This window comes from Piliocolobus tephrosceles, chromosome 4, assembly GCF_002776525.5.
Source record: "Piliocolobus tephrosceles isolate RC106 chromosome 4, ASM277652v3, whole genome shotgun sequence".
Classification (NCBI taxonomy): domain Eukaryota; kingdom Metazoa; phylum Chordata; class Mammalia; order Primates; family Cercopithecidae; genus Piliocolobus; species Piliocolobus tephrosceles.
The window spans coordinates 149981264-149989817 of NC_045437.1; positions in this window are offsets into that span (position 1 = coordinate 149981264).

An 8554-nucleotide genomic window follows, 5' to 3' on the forward strand; every position below is an offset into this window, starting at 1 on the left:
TTTTTTTTCTTTTTCTTTTTTTTCGAGACAGGGTCTCACTCTGTCGCCCAGGCTGGAGTGCGGTGGCACGATCTCAGCTCACCGCAACCTCCACCTCCCAGGTTCATGTGATTCTCCTGCTTCAGCCTCCTGAGTCGCTGGGATTACAGGTGTATGCCATCTTGCCCAGGCAATTTTTGTATTTTAATAGAGATGGATTTTCACCATGTTGGCCAGGCTGGTCTCGAACTCCTGACCTCAAGTGATCCGCCTGCCTCAGTTTCCCAAAGTTCTGGGATTACAAGTGTGGGCCACCATGTCCTGACCCAATGTGATTATTTCTGACTTTTCTTTATTTCCCAATCTTAAAAAGTCTTTAAAGAGCATCCATTTCCCTTCAGTTAATAATGTAAACAATTCTTCATTGACATGGTTAAATTCTTAGGACCGTCAGATCTTTAGAGATGGACTAAATGACTGGTATCATCCCTTATAAAAGTGTCTTGACCTTGGCGGGACCAAGATGGCCAACTAGAAGCAGCAGCAGTTAGAGGCTCCCACTGAGAAGAAATAAAACAGCATGTGAATCCTGCACTGGCAATCGAGGTATCCAGGTTCCATCATCAGGACTGACTAGGCAGTTGGTGTGACCCACAAAGAGCAAGAAAAGGCAGGGTGGTGCGTCGGCCCACATGGAGCAAGGGCAAACCCCACCTGCAACCAAGAAGGTGGTGAATGAGCATGCTACCTTGCCTGGGAAACCATGCTTTTTCCACAGATCTGCGCAACCCACAAATCAGAAGATTCCACTTATGAGCCCACATCATCAGGGCCTTGGGTCCTAACCACAGAGCTGCACAGACTCTCAACAGCCACTCTGCTGGAATCTGCCTAAGACTAACGAGTTCCCGGAGGAGAAGCCACCATCATCACTGCAGCTGCCTGCTGTCTAAGCCATCTGAGCTCCCAGGGGGAAAGATGGCAGCCATCACTGCGGCTGTCAGCTGCCTAAGAAAACTGAGCTCCCTGCGGGAGGGATGGCAAACATTACTCAGGCTGCTAGCCACCTAAGACATTGAACTGGGGGTAGCGGGGAGGGTAGCAGCCATCACTACAGCTCTAGACCACATTTTTCCCCTCCTGGAGCAGGACATGACAGCTTGGTTCCAAGAGGTAATCCCCATGGTGCAGTACGCAGTCTGTGGCGGAAAAATGCTGAAAACTCAAAAGGCCAGAGTGCCTCTTCTCCAAATGATCACAACACCTCTCCAGCAAGTGCACAGAACTGGACAGAGGTACCATCCTGATACCAAAACCTGGCAGAGATACAACAAAAAAGGAAAACTTCAGCCCAGTATCCCTGATGAATACTGATACAAAAATCCTCAATACAATACTGGCAAACTGAATCCAGCAGCACATCAAAAAGTTTATCCACCATGATCAAGTCTGCTTCATCCCTGGGATGCAAGGCTGGTTCAACATACGCAAATCAATAAACATAATTCATCACATAAACGGAACTAATGACAAAAACCACATGATTATCTCAAAAGATGCCAAAAAAGCCTTTGATAAATTTCAACATCCCTTCATGTTAAAAACACTCAACAAAGTAGGTATTGATGGAATATTATCTCAAAATAGTAAGAGCCATTTATGACAAACCCACAACCAATATCATACAGAACGGGCAAAACCCAAAAGCATTCCCCTTGAAAAGCAGCACAAGACAAAGATGCCCTCTCTCACCACTCCTATTCAACATAGTGTTGGAAGTTCTGGCCAGGGCAATCAGACAAGAGAAAGAAATAATGGATATTCAAATAGGAAAAGAGGAAGTCAAATTGTCTCTGTTTGCAGATAACATGATCTAGAAAACCCCATTGTCTCAGCCCAAAAGCTCCTTAAGCTGAAAAGCAACTTCAGCAAAGTCTCAGGACACAAAATTAATGTGCAAAAATCACAAGCATTCCTGTACATCAACAATAGACAAGCAGAGAGCCAAATCATGAATGAACTCCCGTTCACAACTGCTACAAAGAGAATAAAATACCTAGGAATACAGCTAACAAAGGATGTAAAGGACCTCTTCAAGGAGAACTACAAACCACTGCTCAAGGAAATAAGAAAGGACACAAACAAATGGAAAAACATTCCATCTTCATGAATAGGAAGAATCAATATCATGAAAATGGCCATACTGCCCAAAGTAATTTATAGATTCAATGTTATTCCCATCAAACTACCATTGACATTCTTCACGGAATTAGAAAAAATGACGTTAAAATTCATATGGAACAAAAAAGAGCCCATATAGCCAAGACAATTCTAAGCAAAAGAACAAAGCTGGAGGCATCACGCTACCTGACTGCAAACTATACTACAAGGCTACAGTAACAAAAACAGCATGGTACTAGTACCAAAACAGACACACAGACCAATGGAACAGAATAGAGATCTCAGAAATAAGACCACACATTTACAACCATCTGATCTTTAACAAATTTGACAAAAACAAGCAATTGGAAAATTAATATTATTAATTTAATTAATTAATTATTGTTAATATTTATTAATAATATTAATAATATTATTAATTTAATAATTATTAAATTAAATTAAATTATTATTATTTAATTAATAGTGCTGGGAAAACTGGCTAGTCATATGCAGAAAACTGAAACTGGACCCCTTCCATACACCTTTTACAAAAATTAACTCAATATGGATTAAAGACTTAAATATAAAATCCAAAACCATAAAAACCCTAGAAGAAAATCCAAGCAACGCCATTCAGAACATAGGCATGAGCGAAGATTTTATAACGAAATCATCAAAAGCAATTGCAACAGAAGCAAAAATTGACAAATTGGATCTAGTTAAACTAAAGACCTTCTGCACAGCAAAAGAAACTATCATCAGAGTGAACGGGCAACCTATAAAATGGGAGAAAATTTTTGCAATCTACCCATCTGACAGAAGTCTAATATCCAGAATTTACAAAGAACTTAAACTAATTTACAAGGAAAAAAATACAAACAACCCCATCAAAAAGTGAGCAAAGGACATGAACAGACACTTCTCAAAAGAAGACATTTATGCAGCCAACAAACATGTGAAAAAAAGCTCAAAATCACTGATCACTAGAGAAATGCAAATCAAAACCACAATGAGATACCATCTCACACCAGTCAGAATGGCATTATTAAAAAGTCAAGAAACAACAGATGCTGGTGAGGCTGTGGAGAAATAGGGATGTTTTTACATTGTTGGTGGGAATGTAAATTAGTTCAACATTGTGGAAGACAGTGTGGTGATTCCTCAAAGATCAAGAACTAGAAATACCATTTGACCCAGCAATCCCATTACCGAGTATATACTCAAAGGAATGTAAATCATTCTCTTATCAGGATACATGCACACGTCCGTTTATTACAGCACTATTCACAATAGCAAAGACATGGAATCAACCCAAATGCCCATCAATGATAGACCGGATAAAGGAAACACCATGGAATACTATGCAGCCATAAAAAAGATTGAGATCATGTCCTTTGCAGGGATATGGATGAAGTTGGAGGCCATCATCCTCAGCAAACTAACACAGGAACAGAAAACCAAACACTACATGTTCTCACTCATAAGTGGGAGCTGAACAATGAGAACACATGAATGTAGGGAGGGGAACAACACATACCTGGGCCTGTCATGGGAGTAGGGGCAGGGAGAGCATCAGAAAAAATAGCTAATGCGTGTGGGGCTTAATACCTAGGTGATAGGTGCAGCAAGCCACCATGGCACACATTTACCTGTATAACGAACCTGCACATTCTGCACATGCATCATGGAGCTTAAAATGAAACAAAATAAAATAAATTTTAAAAGTGTCTTGAACTTGATGGAGCTTATGTTGAGAAATAAAATTGATCATTTTTATTTTGATATTTTAATTCCATTTTCCATGAACTTTTGGAAGCCCCCTCATAGGAAGGTAATCCATCTAAGTAGAAGGAGCATTTCTCAATGTGTGCTATGAAGATAGTATCACCCTGATGCCAAAACCAAAGACGATACAAAAATAAAAAGAAAACACAGAGTGATAACTTTCATAAATTTAGATTTCAACATTTTTTTCAAAATACTAGCAAATAAAATTTTACAACGAATAGAAAGAATTATACACCACGATCAAGGGGGCTTTTTCATATATTCAGTATTTGAAAATTAGTCATTATAATCTACCATATTAATGGGCTAAAGAAGAAAAGACATATGTTCATAACAATCACGTCAATAAATGCAGAAAGACATTCAACCAAACTTCAATATCAATTCATGGTTTTAAAAAATCTCAGAAAAATAGAAATACACGAGAACCTCCTCAACACAGTAAGAAGCATCTATGAAAAGCCTATAGAAGGATTTATATTTAATTGTGAAGGACTGAATGCTTTTATCCCAAGATCAAGAAAAAAGCAAAAATATCTGTTCTTACCACTCTTATTCAGCATAGCACTGGAAGTTCTACATGATGCAATAAGACAAGAAAAGTAAATAAGTGAAATACAAATGAGAAAGAAATAAAATTATTTTTATTCATGTTTGACACAACTGTGTACTTTAAAATCCCAAGGAATAGACAAAAAATAAATCACTTCTAGAATAAATGAACTCAGCAAGGTCTCTAAAAAAAAGATGAACATAGAAAAGTAAATTGTATGCCCATATACTAACAATGAACAAATGGATACCAAAATTTAAAATATAATACCATTTCCATTAACTCAAAAAGAATACTTAGGTGTAACTGTAAAAAAAAAAAAAAAAAAATGTACCGGACTTGTGTTCTAAAAACTACAATAACTACACAACACTGATGAAAGATTTTCAAAATCTAAATAAATGGAGAGACATACACTGTGCTCATCAGTTGAAAGACTCAAAAAGTCATGGAGAGATATCAATTTTTCCTGAATTGATATATAATTTTATACAATTTCGACCAAAATACCAGCAAGATTTTCTGTGGCTATCGACGAGATTACTGTAAAATTTATGTGGAATACCAAAGGAACTAGAATAATTAAAGCAATTTTGAGAAACAAGAAAAAAGTAGGAAAAATCAATGTACTCTAAGATTTTTACTAAATAGCTACAGTAATCAAGACTGTAAATAAGAAGTAGATGAATAGACATGTAAATCAATGGAACAAGATAAAATAAATAATCCAAAAGTAGACCCATGCAAATATGCCCACCTGAATTTTGACAAAGGTGTAAATGCAACTCACTGAAAGAAAGATAGCCTTCCAAATAATGGCATTGGAGCAATTGGACTTCCATGGGCAAAAAAATGAACTTCAACTTAAGTCTCACATCTTATACTAAAATTAATGCAAAATTTATCACAAACTTCAAAGTAACATAACATTCTAAGACTTTTAGAAAACAACATAAAGGAAAATATTCAGGATCTAAGGCTAGGCAAAAGGCTCTTAGACTTGACATCAAAAGCATAATCTGTAAAATGAAAAACTAGTAAGTTGAATTTCTTAAACATTTTTAAACTTTTATGCTGTGAAAAAAACATATTAAAAGCATAAAAGATAAAGCTGAAATTTTGGAGAAAATGTTTGCAAGCACATATCTGACAAAGCACTTATATCTAGTATATATAAAAAACAGTCAAAACTCAACAGTAAAAAACCAAACAGCCCAATTAGAACCTGGATATGAAAAGACATTTTACCAAAGAAAATATCCAAGATGGCAAAGAAACACATGAAAATATTTTCAATGCCAGTAGCTATTAGGGATGAACAATAAAGCTACAATTAGGTATTATTAGATACCTATCAGAATGACTAAGATAAAATGTTGAAAACACCAAATGTTAGAAAAAATTCAGAGAAACTAGATTTCTCACACATTCTGGTGATAATGCAAAATGCTACAGCCACTCTGATAAGGAGTATGGCAGTTTCTTTAAAAACAAAACAAAACAATCAACTACCCATGGACCTCTCATATAAAACTATAATTGCATTCTTTGGCATTTATTTAATAGACGTAAAATCTTGTGTTCACACAAAAACCTTTACACAAATGGTAAAACAAGGTTCATTAATAATATTCCTGAACTTAAAACATCCCAGATGTCCTTCAATGGATGAATAATAAACAGGGGAACATCTATATAATGGAATTCTATTCCATTATATTAATACATTCAATAACCTGGATGAATTTCCAGAGAATTATGCTGAGTGAAAATGACTAATCCCAAAATGTTTTATACTGTATGATTTTATTTATATGTCATTCTGGAAATAACAACATTTTAAAAGTGGAAAACAGATTAGTGGTTGCAAGGGTTAAGAAAGAGGTGGGCCAGGGGAAAAAGTGAGTATGGGCATAAAAGGGCAATATAAGGAATCCCTGTAGTGATGGAAATGTTCTGGATCTTAACTGCAGCAATATCAGTATTTTGGATGTAATGCTGTACTATAGTTTTGGAAGATGTTACCATTGTGGAAAAGTGGGTAAACAGTACAGGGGATTATTATTTCTTACAATTCCATGTGAGCCTACAATTATCTTAAATAATAAGTGTGTTCATCTGATTTGCATTGCTATAAAGGAATACCTGAGGTCAGTACTATATAAAGAAAATAGGTTTATTTAGCTAATGGTTTGGCAGACTGTACAAGAAGCATGGTGGCAACATCTATTTCTGATGGCCTCTTATTCCTGAGGCCTCAGGAACTTTTACTCATAACAGAAGGTGAAGGGGGAGGCCGGGCCCAGTGGCTCACACCTGTAACCCCAACACTTTGGGAGGCCAAGGTGGGCAGGTCATGAGGTCAGAAGTTTGGGACCAGCCTGGCCAACATAGTGAAACCCCGTCTCTACTAAAAAAAAATACAAAAATTACCGGGTGTGATGGCATGCGCCTCCTGTAGTCCTAGCTACTCTGGAGGCTGAGGCAGGAGAATCACTTGAACCAGGGAGGTGGAGGTTGCAGTGAGCTGACATCGCACCACTGCGCTCCAGCCCGGGTGACAGAGTGAAACTGTCTCAAAAAAAAAGACAGAGAGAGAGAGAGGTGCAAGGGGAGCAGGCATATCACATGGCAAGACAGATGTCAGGCTCCTGTAAACAAGTAGCTATCATGTGAACTAATATAGTGAGAATTCATTTATTACCACAGGGAGGGCACCAAGCCATTCATGAGTGATCCACCTCCATGACTAAAATACCTCCCACTAGGCTCACCTCTGATCACATTTTAACATCAGATTTGGAGGATACAAATATCCAAACCATATCAACAAGTTTAATTATAAAATCAGAAGTGAAGACAGCAAAATCATGAACAAGGAAGCTCTAAACTTTTGTCCCCCAACAGAAACATCAACAAAACAAAAAACAAACCAGAAGCAGTCTGAATAAACTCTGTGGGAGCTGTGGAAAACAGTCAAAGGTCTACAACAACCAAGTAAATGCCCAATCAAGAAAAAAAAAAAAAATCTATGAACATATTTAGACTGTAAGAAAAAAAAAAATCTAGCCAGGAGCTGTGGCTCACGCCTGTAATCCCAGCAATTTGGGAGGCCAAGGTAGGAGGTTTGCTTGGGCCAAGAGTTTGAGACTAGCCTGGGTAGCATAGTCAGACTTCACCTCTACAAAAATAAAAAATAAAAATGAACAGTTAGCTGGATGCAGTGGTGCACACCTATAGTCCCAATTACTCAGGAGGCTGAGGTGGGAGGATTATGTGAGCCTGGGAGGTCGAGACTGCAGTGAATTTTGTTCATGCCACTGCACTGCAGCCTGGGAAACAGAGAAAGACTCTGTCTCAGAAAGAAACATTTGGTGATGTTTTTACTCTTCTTTGCCTCACCTTCTTCCTGGCACAATATCAAACATGGTCTTGAATTGGTGACAGCACAGTTCCCAGTTCCCTCCCTAGAACCAAAGGGTGAAGAGCAGACTTTATTTACAACTTTTTTTGTTTGTCTCTTCTAACCTGTCTAGGGAAACCACTGAAGGACTGAAGCAAGGTGTTTGATTGTTTGAAGGTTAAAGATTTTGTAGGTGGCTATAATTTTAATGTTTGTCCCCTCCAGGCTTCATGTTGAAAGTTGATTCCCAGTGTGGCAATGTTAGGAGGTAGGACCTGGTGGGAAGCACTTGGTTCATGGGGGTGGTACCTCATGAATAGATTAATACCTTCCCTGCTGGGTTAGTGAGTTAATGCTCTAAATAGTTCCTACAAGAGCTGGTAGTTAAAAAGAACCTGGCATGCACACATAAAACCTGCTTCCTCTCTTACCATTTGATGTCTTTGCACACTGGCTAACCTTCCACATTCCACCATGATATGTGGCAACCTGAGACCCTCACCAGATGGAAATATGCAATCTTGAACTTCCAGTCACCAGAACCATGAGACTAATCATTTCTTTATAAACTATGTGGTACCACTAGACTGTTATAGCATTACTAAACAGACTAAGACACAGGCACTGTTCCTAAAAGCTACAAGGTGACTACAAACCCACAGGCATCT